The sequence below is a fragment of the Macrobrachium nipponense genome, chromosome 42 (assembly GCF_015104395.2).
Source record: "Macrobrachium nipponense isolate FS-2020 chromosome 42, ASM1510439v2, whole genome shotgun sequence".
Taxonomy (NCBI): Eukaryota; Metazoa; Arthropoda; class Malacostraca; order Decapoda; family Palaemonidae; genus Macrobrachium; species Macrobrachium nipponense.
Genome location: NC_061103.1, coordinates 52,603,410 through 52,614,176, shown reverse-complemented (window position 1 = coordinate 52,614,176; position 10,767 = coordinate 52,603,410). Strand labels below are relative to the sequence as shown.

At 43.0% G+C, this 10,767-nt stretch overlaps 1 long non-coding RNA gene across 1 annotated transcript in view; it reads left to right on the top strand.

Moving 5' to 3' along the window:
- Positions 1-5,085: 5,085 nt before the first annotated feature.
- Positions 5,086-10,767, top strand: part of LOC135213211 (uncharacterized) — a 55,276-nt gene continuing 49,594 nt past the window's right edge. The window contains exon 1 of the long non-coding RNA XR_010314098.1: positions 5,086-6,259. This is a non-coding gene — a long non-coding RNA (uncharacterized LOC135213211). The remainder of the gene's footprint in view (positions 6,260-10,767) is intronic.

Sequence of the window (10,767 nt, the reverse complement as noted above, 5' to 3'; positions counted from 1 at the left end):
GCTCTAGTTGCTGCAGGAATATTTCGCGGCTCAGGCTGATCTCTTTCTTTTTTCTGTCGGGGCCTGTTTCGGGCAGACGGACGAGGCCCATCACAGTGTCCCAGGCATCTTGGGTGTCGGTGCTGCGCATGGGGTTTGCGACTAGGTCGAGGGCGCGGGCGGCCCTTTCAGCGATGGGCGCGGAATAGGCTGTCACGAGCCTTTCTTTTATCTCGTTCGAGCGTGACAAGTCCGGTTCGTGCTCGACCGGTCAGCCATTTAGATATTCGGTCGAACACCTCTGTCGGGAGAGCCGCTGCGACGAGGTCAGCCTGCAGCACTTTGTTCGTGAGCCCCGCGATCCGGAACTGCCCTTCAGCTCGGAAGAACCAGGCGGTCGGGTCAGCCGTTGTGAAGGGGGGCAATTTGACAGCTTGAGCGGCCGCTGTGTCCGAGGCCGTCGCTGGGGCGGGGGAGGCCTGGATTTCCCGCGTGGTACTGTCTGCGCCCATTGTCCTCTCTCACAGAAACGGTCGACAGAGTCGTGAATGGCGGGCCAAACCGTTTGAAGAAACGCCTGAACACACCTTGGGCAGGTATGCCGTATTTAGTCCGTTAGAGGCGTTGGTTATTTCCACGGTAGGAGCTTTCAGAGATCTATACTGAGGCGCCGTGTGAGTCCGTTAAAGATCTCTGAAGGTGAGCGGCGGTAGCAAGTCCCTTAATGGCTGAGCCAAAACCGCTTGGGTCACCGTCCAAACCGGGAGGTCACCAGTTGTGAGAGGTGGACAAAGAGGCAGGTAGAAGTGTACTGATTTTTATTACAGTCAAGGGAAATATAAATATACGGCATGCGGACGGAAATGTGGTCACCGACCCGCGAGAGAGTAAATGTGGGTCGGCGAGACCCGATTTGTGTTTCTTGAGAGACATAAAATACAAAATATAAAAGTACACAATATATGGTTATACAAGCTTTATACACTGGCAGAAAGCCCGCTGAACGCTCTCTCGGGGGGAAGTAAGAACAACGCGAATGATGAATTATATACAGAGAAAATTATGAATAAGCGTTGTCCTTACACTAGCACAAACGAAGATTTAACACAAAAACTAAACTGAAGGTTACAAAGTTCTTCCATTAGGTTCCATTGGGTCTTGAAAATCACTTAAGAAATAAGCGCCATGAACTGGACCCAAGGGAGCAAGGATACCCTCCCTTTCATAGCCTCCGGAGCTCTCGAACGTCTCACATTTTCCCGTCAAAAACGCATAGAGGTAAGTATAGTAGGCGCATGCATAACCATTCCACCAACAGAAAGGGATAATTGCTAGTTTTAAATACAGTAGTTACAAAGAGAGAGTAATCGCATATTTTTTTACAAAGAAAAAATGAAAACTTCCATTCATGAATGTACAAAATACTTAAAATTATGACGACCTTCAGATATTTTGGCATATGTTAATGCTCCAACCCCATAAATTTTTCTGAATCCCAACAATAATGGTTCAGAAAAATGGAGAGAATATAAATTTCTCGACATTACTATCCTCCTACACACCCCCCCCCCTTCCACCTCCGTTTTCCTCCTTCTCCTTCCACCTCCTTCTACCTTTGTCTTCCCCTACTTCCACCTCCTCCTCTTCCTCCTCATTTTCATTTTTCCACTTCCTCCTTCTCCTCCTTTTAATTTTTCGTCCTCCTCCTCATCCTTTCACCTCCTCCTCCTTCTTCCACCTCATCCTCCTCCTCCTTCTTCCACCTCTTCCTTTTCCTTCCTCCTCTGCCTCCTCCTTCCATCTCCTGTTTCCTCCTTCAACCTCAACCTCCTCCCAATCATTTTTCTATTATTCTCATTCTTCTTCTTCTTCTTCTTCTCTTCTTCTTCTTCTTCTTATTCACCTTCCTCCCTCTCCTTTTGATTCTCTTCTTCCACCTTCCTCCCCCTCCCCACTCCTCTAACCCCCGTCTCTTTCCTCTCGATTCTCTTCTTCTTCCACCTTCTTTCTCTCCTCTCTCTCTTTTTCTCTCTTTCATTCTCCTAGAATTGATAATGAAGATAATGATACCGAAATAAGAGATGAAAATAGTGAATATTTTTTGGACATCATAGATATTAATGAAGCCAATATTGTGCAGGCTATTAGTGAAATTAAAAATGGATCAGCAGCTGGACCAGATGGTGTCCCTGCTATTTTGTTAAAGAAAGTAGTTAATTCTATTGCAAAGCCGCTCACAATATTATTAAGGCAAAGTGCAGATAAGGGCAAGATTTATGATGAACATAAATTAGCATAAAGCACCCCTACTTTCAAACGTGGATCAAAACTAGAGGCAAATAATTATAGTCCTGTGATTCTAACATCACATATTATGAAAGTGTATGAAAGGCAATGAAGAAAAATAGCATGAAACATTTAATAATATATCATATGTTTAGTATAGGACAACATGGTTTTGTACCCGGAAAAAGTACACAAACCCAACTGTTAGTCCATCGTAAGAACACATAAAAATATGATAAATGGAAAAGAAGCAGATGTGGTTTACCTAGACTTTGCAAAAGCTTTTGATAAGGTAGACCATAATATATTAGCGAAGAAAATTAGGAAACATAATATAGTGGATAAAGTAGGAAGATGGTTAAAAGAATTTTTGCAAAACAGAAAACAAATAGTGATTGCAAACAATGAGAAATCGGATGAAGCTAAGGTAATATCCGGTGGGCCACAAGGTACAGTACGGTGTTAGCTGCATTGCTATTTTCTTTATGATTGCAGACATAGACAGTAATGTTAAGGACTCGGTAGTGAGTAGTTTCGCCAATGACACAAGAATAACTAGAGAAATTACTTGATGAAGATAGGAACTCGCTACAAAGAGGCCTAAACAAAATATATGAATGGGTAAGGGTAAATAGGATGGTATCTAACTCTGATGATAAATTTCAATCAATAAATCATGGAGATAAAGAAGGAAAGCTATATGCATATAGGGGACCTAATAACGAGACAATCACAAATAACGGAGTCAGTTAAAGACCTAGGTGTTATGTTGAATAGGAACATGTTATGCAATGACCAAATAGCAATACTACTAGCAAAATGCAAAGCAAAAATGGGAATGTTGTTACGCCACTTCAAAACAAGAAAAGCCGAACACATGATTATAAAACGTATGTACATAGTCCACTTGAATATTGCAATATGATATGGTACCTTCACTACCATAAGGATATTGCACAAATAGAGAGTGTACAAATGTCCTTTACAGCTAGAATAGAAGAAGTTAAGGATCTTGACTACTGGGAAAGACTACAATTTTTAAAATTATATAATCTAGAAAGGAGAATAGAACGCTATATGATAATACAGGCATGGAAACAGATAGAAGGAATTGTCGAAAACATCATGGAGCTAAAAATATCAGAAAGAGCAAGCAGAGGTAGATTAATAGTGCCCAAAACTATAACAGGAAAACTAAGGAAAGCACACAGGACATTACTCCACTACACACAAGCATTGACAATGCAGCGTCTATTCAATGCGTTGGCAGCTCATCTGAGGAATATATCAGGAGTGAGCGTAGATGTGTTTAAGACTAAACTTGACATATATCTAAGCTGCATCCCAGACCATCCAAGATTGGAAGATGCAAAATATATAGGAAGATACATTAGCAATTCTCTGGTAGACATTAGAGGTGCCTCACACTTAGGAACCTGGGGCAACCGGAACGAGCTGTAAGGTAAGGTCTCTCTCTCTCTCTCTCTGTCCTCCTTCTAAAAGAAAGAAAAAAGAAACGAAAAAAATCATCATTCCCAACTTCTCATTCTCATTCATTCTATCTCTCTCTCATTCTCTCCTCCTCCTCCTCCTCCGTATCATACTACTACAGAAAAAGAAAGAAAGAAAGAAAAGAAAAAAAGAAAATCCAATCCAATGGAAGAAGTATTATTATTCCTGGTTGGAATTCCCTCAATAGGAGAAGGCTAGGATAGGATAGGATGATAAGGAGAGAGAGAAGTAGAAATAGAGAGAGAGAGAGAGAGAGAGACTTGAGAAATTTTTTTCTTTTCCAGAGGTAGAAAGACTGACTGACTGACAGAGAGAGAGATTTCCTTAATTTTTTTTCTTCTTTTCTCTTCTTCTTCCTCCTCTTCCTCTTCCACCTTCCCTCCCCCACCTCTCTCTCTCTCTCTCTCTCTCTCTCTCTCTCTCTCTCTCTCTCTCTCTCTCTCTCCTCCTCCTTCTTAAAGAAAAAAGAAAAGATTATTCTTATTGTCCTTCATTCTCTCTCTCTCTCTCTCTCTCTCTCTCTCTCTCTCTCTCTCTCTCTCTCTCTCTCTCTCCTCCTCCTCCTCCTCCTCCGCCATACGTCAGAAAGAAAAAGAAAGAAAACAAAGAGAAAAAGAAAAGAAAAAGGAAATCAAATCGCCATCCTCTTCTGTGTGTGTGTGTGTGTGTGTGTGAGAGAGAGAGAGAGAGAGAGAGAGAGAGAGAGAGAAAAGGGGTGGGGGAAAGTAACAGAGCTTCAAATCATCATCTTCCTCGTAAGTGATATCTGATTCCCTGAGAGAGAGAGAGAGAGAGAGAGAGAGAGAGAGAGAGAGAGAGAGAGAGAGAGAGAGAGAGAGAGAGAGAGCAATTGGTGTGGGGGGGGGGGGAGAAAGATTGAATGTCATTTCGTGCTACAACAAGAACATTTCCTTTCGCTTCTCTTATTCCCACCTTCCTCTTCCCTCTTCCTCCTCTCCTTTCCCCAACACAAAAAACAAATAAAACTCACCTCTCGATATTATATAAAGTTCTGGAAAACGTGACGATGTCGTGTGTTCGAATGTATTCATATTGTCTTCGAATTCGAAATTAGACCAAATTACTCATTCATGACTAAGGAACGAAATCATACACACATATTTAACATTTAAAATTGACTCTAATATATACATATAGATGCAGTTTATTTTTTAGACACTATAGATATCCGTGAACTATAACGACATGGAAAAAAAAAAAGGTAAACACGATTGGAAGACGATGGTGAATGCATACGGACATTTGTTGTTGTTGTGTTGACATGACGACTGTCAGTCAGTCGGTCAGATAGCGAATTACTATATTTTTTAGGAATGTAAATTATTTAGAGTTTGGATAAAATAGTATATCTAGTAACGTTAAAAACTCTGAGATTTGGGAGAAAATTGTAGTTTGCAAATGATAGATAAACAATTCGATGGTATAGAAGCACTTTTAGAAATAGAGAAAATGAAAAGATAGCAACACAGAAGATGCATTAAGAAATCTCGAAAGAAAGCTCATAAACACACAAGGGCTGACGAAAGCAAAACTAATCGAGCTATAGTGGACTTAAGAAAAGAAAACGCAATTATGTGCATCACAGAAACGCACCTTAAGTAGCAAAAAAAGAAAAAAAGAACAAAAAACTATTCCCTACAAGACTCAATGAGAGATGAAGACGACACCAAAGGAGGTCTACTAATAATGTATAGATCCAAAGGAGAGATCCAGATGGAAGAAGAAAAGTCAGAACACAAAAGACCACTCTAATAGTAGAGGGCGATTATAGAGCAGCAAAATTGAACCTAATCCTAGTCTCCATGTCGTCAGCTAGTGATAGAGGATAATAGGCGCCTTACATGTTAGCATCAGAGAAGACCACAGACCTGCCCGTGATTGTCCTTGGGGATTTCAATGGGCATTTAGGTTTCATAGGGACACAAGAACTTGACCAAAATGGAAAATACGTTATGGACCTAATGGAAAAACAGATATACATATACATAGTTTTGTGCAGCAACCATATCAGGAAAATAAAGAGGAAGTGGCAGCTGCTGATATACTCTCATTGGTAGAACTACTGAGGGAGGAGGAAGTGAAGAATAGAAAACATTCATGGAAAAGAAATGTGGTATTTCAGAGAGGAAGATACTCAAACAAACACAAACAAACAAAGGAGGAATCAAACAAGCAAGGGAGGAGGAGCTGTTTCAGTGGAGTATCCCACCTACTACTACTACTAATAGGAGAGAGGTCGCGTCCGCCGTTGTTTCTACGGTCCGTCACGTCTTTCCCTGTGTGTCCCATCGATTGCCAAAACCTCGAAGCCATTTTCGTGAGCCCCTGGCAAGTGGGCAAAGGACATCTCAGTATGGGCAGGAGGTCCAAATCGAAGCAGTACTACTACTGCCTTCCCTCCACCACCTCCTCCTCCTCAGGGTCGTCTTCAGCTGCGCCCTCCTACTATCAGCAGCGCCCAGTGAGTCGTTATATACCTACGTATTGGCTATAGGTATCTTCATTATATCAGAGTCATTGTAAACGTCGGAATCATTGTCAATGTCTGAGTAATTTTTTTAAATGTACCTAATTGCAGTTAGGGGGAAACACCAGCGTTTACCAACCATTATCACGGTGGACAGGTCTTATTCACTCGATATTTAAATGGTGAATCAAGAATACAATTACAACTCCAAGCATACCATTCAAAAGATTGAAGTTTCGTCAATATAATGTGATATATGAAAACCCCATACGAACTAAAATAAGCATGTGACGCTCTTCGTAAAATATTTTTTCAAGGCAGTTTTGAAATCCAATATGGCGGCTACCGTGGAATGTACAGTTTTTTATCAGTGACGAAAATCATCTTTCCCAACCTTCCCAGCAATCATTTGAACAATGTTTGTGTATGTATGTAACGTTTATTGATCTTACTCAAGATTGCAGTTGTAATCAGCACAATAAAACAACATTTTGTTGCCTATATTACTGAAAGTATGAAACTTTTTATTCCCGGGGTCATGGTTTGAACTGAATTCATTCTTACCTTGTAATCGGTGGTTTTTATCCTTACTGCTATCACAACTTAAACTCCACAGTGCTTATTTGATTGTTATTATACACATTTTGGTCTCAATTCACTCCACATTGCACTTTAAACCAGTTGCTGTTCCTGGTTCCTAAGCGCGCGTGCCACAAACACAGTTACGAACAGCAGACGACGAAACTGCAAAGTTTTATTCCCTAAATTGTTTACATTACTCGTTATTTAGTTCAAATTTACTTTTGTTATTTAATAATTTTAATTTAATTCATGTATATTATCCCTTTTTTGCAACCAAATTACCCCGAAAAATTACAGATATTTCTAAAGTAGGGTAGAATATCACAGCAGGCCAAGCAGGCCACCTACAATCAACACCTAGCCACCCTCCGAAAAAGTACATTATAACGCGTCCTGACACCGGAGATGGGCATCAGTCGCGACTTCTTGTTGGTGAAAAACGGAGCTAAAGACCTCTACTCTCCTTTCGAAGTAAGTATTTTCTCCAAAGTTAGAAATTAAGGCCAAATTTTAAGATTTAAACAGAGGGTACTGAAAAGGGTGGCCTACTGCAGTGGAAATCTCACCAAAACGCTTTAGAAATTTTTACTTACAACTAAAAATGTTTCGAAGATTGACGCTATCTTGATGTTTACGGAGTCGCTTGTGTCAACAAACTTCCCATTTCATGTGCTAAATCTGCACACCACTTGTACCCATAGACGCTGGGGCACTTTCATCACAACAATCGTAAACCCACCTCTTACCAGCACTTATTCGTACTTATTCAAGGGGACTACGGCATTCTTTGCGGCGTTTTGCGCTCTTCAATTGTTTATCAGTGTTGTCAATTGGTATGTGTTTACCCTCCAAACTAGGTATAAGACTTACACAAAACCGGGGAAATAAGTGAAATTAGCGTATCAATTTGTAGTATATATACATATTAGAGCAATTTTATCATTACTGCATTACTATGACAACTAGAATTCATCGAAACAGTTTGTAAATGCATCGGCGTATGGTGTGACGCTCCACTAGATTGGCAAACGATGAGCCATTTTTCCTCAAGTCGTCTGCTCGTAAGTATAACATCCGAACATTTGTAATTTTGGGGGTTAATTTGGTTGCAAAAAAGGGATAATGGACATGAATTAAATAAACATTTTGAAGTAGAGTTAAACTAAATATTGAGTAAAGTAAACAATTAAGGGAATAAAGCTTTGCATCTCATATCATGTTGTCGTCTGCTGCTCGTAACTTTGTTTACGGAGTGAGTTGCTTAGGAAACACGAACAGCAATGTGGTTCGAGTGCACTGTGGAGTGAATTAAGACCAAATGTGTATAATTACAATCAAATAAGCACTGTGGAGTTTCAGTTGTGATGGCAGTAAGGATAAACCACTGATTACAAGGTAAGAATGAATTCAGTTCCAACCATAACCCCGGAATAACAAGTTTCATACTTTCACTAATATAGGCAACAAAATGTTGTTTTATTGTGCTGATTACAACTGCAATCTTGAGTAAGATCAATAAACGTTACATACATACGCTAAACTTGTTCAAATGAGTGCTGGGAAGGCTGGGAAAGATGGTGGCTGTCACTGATGAGAACCGTCCATGCAAAACGTAGCCGCCATATTGGATTTCAAAACTGCCTTGAAAACATATTTTGTTCATGCCACTTACCTGACAGATATATATATAGCTGTATTTTCTGACGTCCGACAGAAATTTCAAAAACTCGCGGCACACGCAGTGGGCGGCCAGGTGGTAGTAGCCCATTCCCGCCCGCCGCTGGGAGGCGGATATCAGGAACCATCCCATTTTCTATTCATATTTTTTTCTGTCGCCGGGGTCGGTAAACAACTGTTACAGACCTCTGCTCAGGATTTTTTGGAATTTGACTCGCTTTTAAGTATCTGATTGGTTTTTTGGTATTGAATTGGATTGTTGAATTGGCATGCGCGATAGTGGGACCGTTTTTTGATTTTGGATTGACTTTTCTATATAAGATATGTCTGGATCAAGTGCTGTGAGTTTCAGAGGTGTGTGTGAGGGCTGATTTGTAAGTGAGGCTACCTAACCGAAAGCATCGTAGACCCCACACAGTATGTATGAGTTGTAGAGGGCATAATATGTTTGATTGATAATCGGTGCAATGAATGTGAGAAATTGACCGATGATGATTGGAGAGTATATGAGTCCTATCGCCTAAATTGGAGCGCGATAGGATCAGGAGGTCTTCCTCCAGGAGTGGTTCTACCAAAGGTAAGGCTAATCATCTCTCCTACATTAACACCTGTAAAAGTTTTTGCAACCCCTAAACCTGTGTTGCCTTCGGGCTCTGATTCTGTGTCAGGAGAAGCGAATGCTCTCTCGTCTGATTTTGGAGTCTCTTCGCACTCTGAGACCAAAGTGAAAAGCCTTAGAAACTGGCTCGGTGCAAGTGTGTGATCGTGCCCCTAGTGTTGTGGAGGGGGCGTCAGATCGGCCCCATAATGCCTCTAGGCCTAGACCTCTATCGAGACTCCCAAGACTCAGGGAGTAGGTATGTCGAAAGCCCGCAAGAGGGTTTACGGGGGCTTCCCACCGATCTGGCGTCCCTTCGGCAGGCCTTGTAGTCAAAGTCCAGGCTGCCAATGGAGCGCGCACGAGCGCGCGTCCTGAAAGAGTGCTTTTCGTCCTCCGAAGCGTCCTCCCCGCGCAAGGGGTGGAGCGCTCGGAGAGACTCTCGTCCTCTGAAAAGGACGTTTTTCGTGCGGAGGACGCTTCACGTCCTCTTTCGCCACTTTCGTCGGAGGATGCGTATGACGCTTTTCCGCCTCAGAAAAGGGGTAAGATCTCCTCCGATGAGGACGCTGGGTTGCGTGCACAGGCGCGTATACCTGAGAAGCAGGTAGCTGTACCTGTGAGAAGGAAGGAGGCGTCCCGCGTCTCCCCGCCCCTCGTCTTCTCGCAGGATCAGTCCTGCTTCCTCTGTTCGTTCTTCCCCGACGAAGAATATTCTTTTGTCCCTTCAGGACCAGCTATCCTCGCTTATGGCTCAGAGGACTCGCCCAGCAGCGTCGAGCCTAAGCGGAGGAAGGACCTTAGACTGCCTGTCAAGAGGACGAAGCAGTCTCCTTCTCCCTCTCATACTTCGTCTCGTTCGCTGATCGCTTCTCCTTCGGCGATTCGCCGATCTCGTTCGTCCTCTAGAAGGACGTTACGTCAGGACGCTTTGGAGGAGGACGCTCTGCACGACGTTCGACAGGACGCTCGTCAGGACGCTAGGCAGGACGCTAGGCGGGACGCTTGGCAGGACGCTCGTCAGGACGCTCGTCAGGACGCTTGTCAGGACGCTCGCACGTGGCAGGACGCTAGGCGGAGTTGTCAGGACGCTCAGGCAGGACGCTTCGTCAGGACGCTCGCCAGGACGCTAGACAGGACGCTCGGCAGGACGCTTGGCAGGAAGCTCGCAGACTTTCAAGGCTCTTTTCAAGACTTTTTGGGGATTCCGACCAAGAAGTCGTACCCACCCAGACGCTAGTTTACGCGCACCAGGCACGTATTCCAGCGAAAAGGTCTTCCCTTTCATTTGAGAAAAGTAAGGACGCTTCTCTGGCAAGTGAGACGGCCGCGGATGGCGATAAGGACGCTCGTCCTCGTCAGGACGCTCTACCTTCATCAAGTAGTAAGCGTCATAGAGAAGACAGCCGAAATAAGGCTGCCTCTAGCAAGGATAGGGGTCCTTTGATCAAGCCAAGACCCGACATTAGGACTCCCTCCCGGACAGACGGTCTCCTCTTCCGTTTAGAGAAGAAGGTGAGAGCTGAGTAGTTCGGCTGACTCGGTTGAAGAAGAACCTTCTGCGGCCCCTTCAATCTCGGACTATAAAAGTCCTAGTTCGGCTCTTGCGTGCTTCTTTCGAAGACAAGTTTCAGCCCGCAGCTCC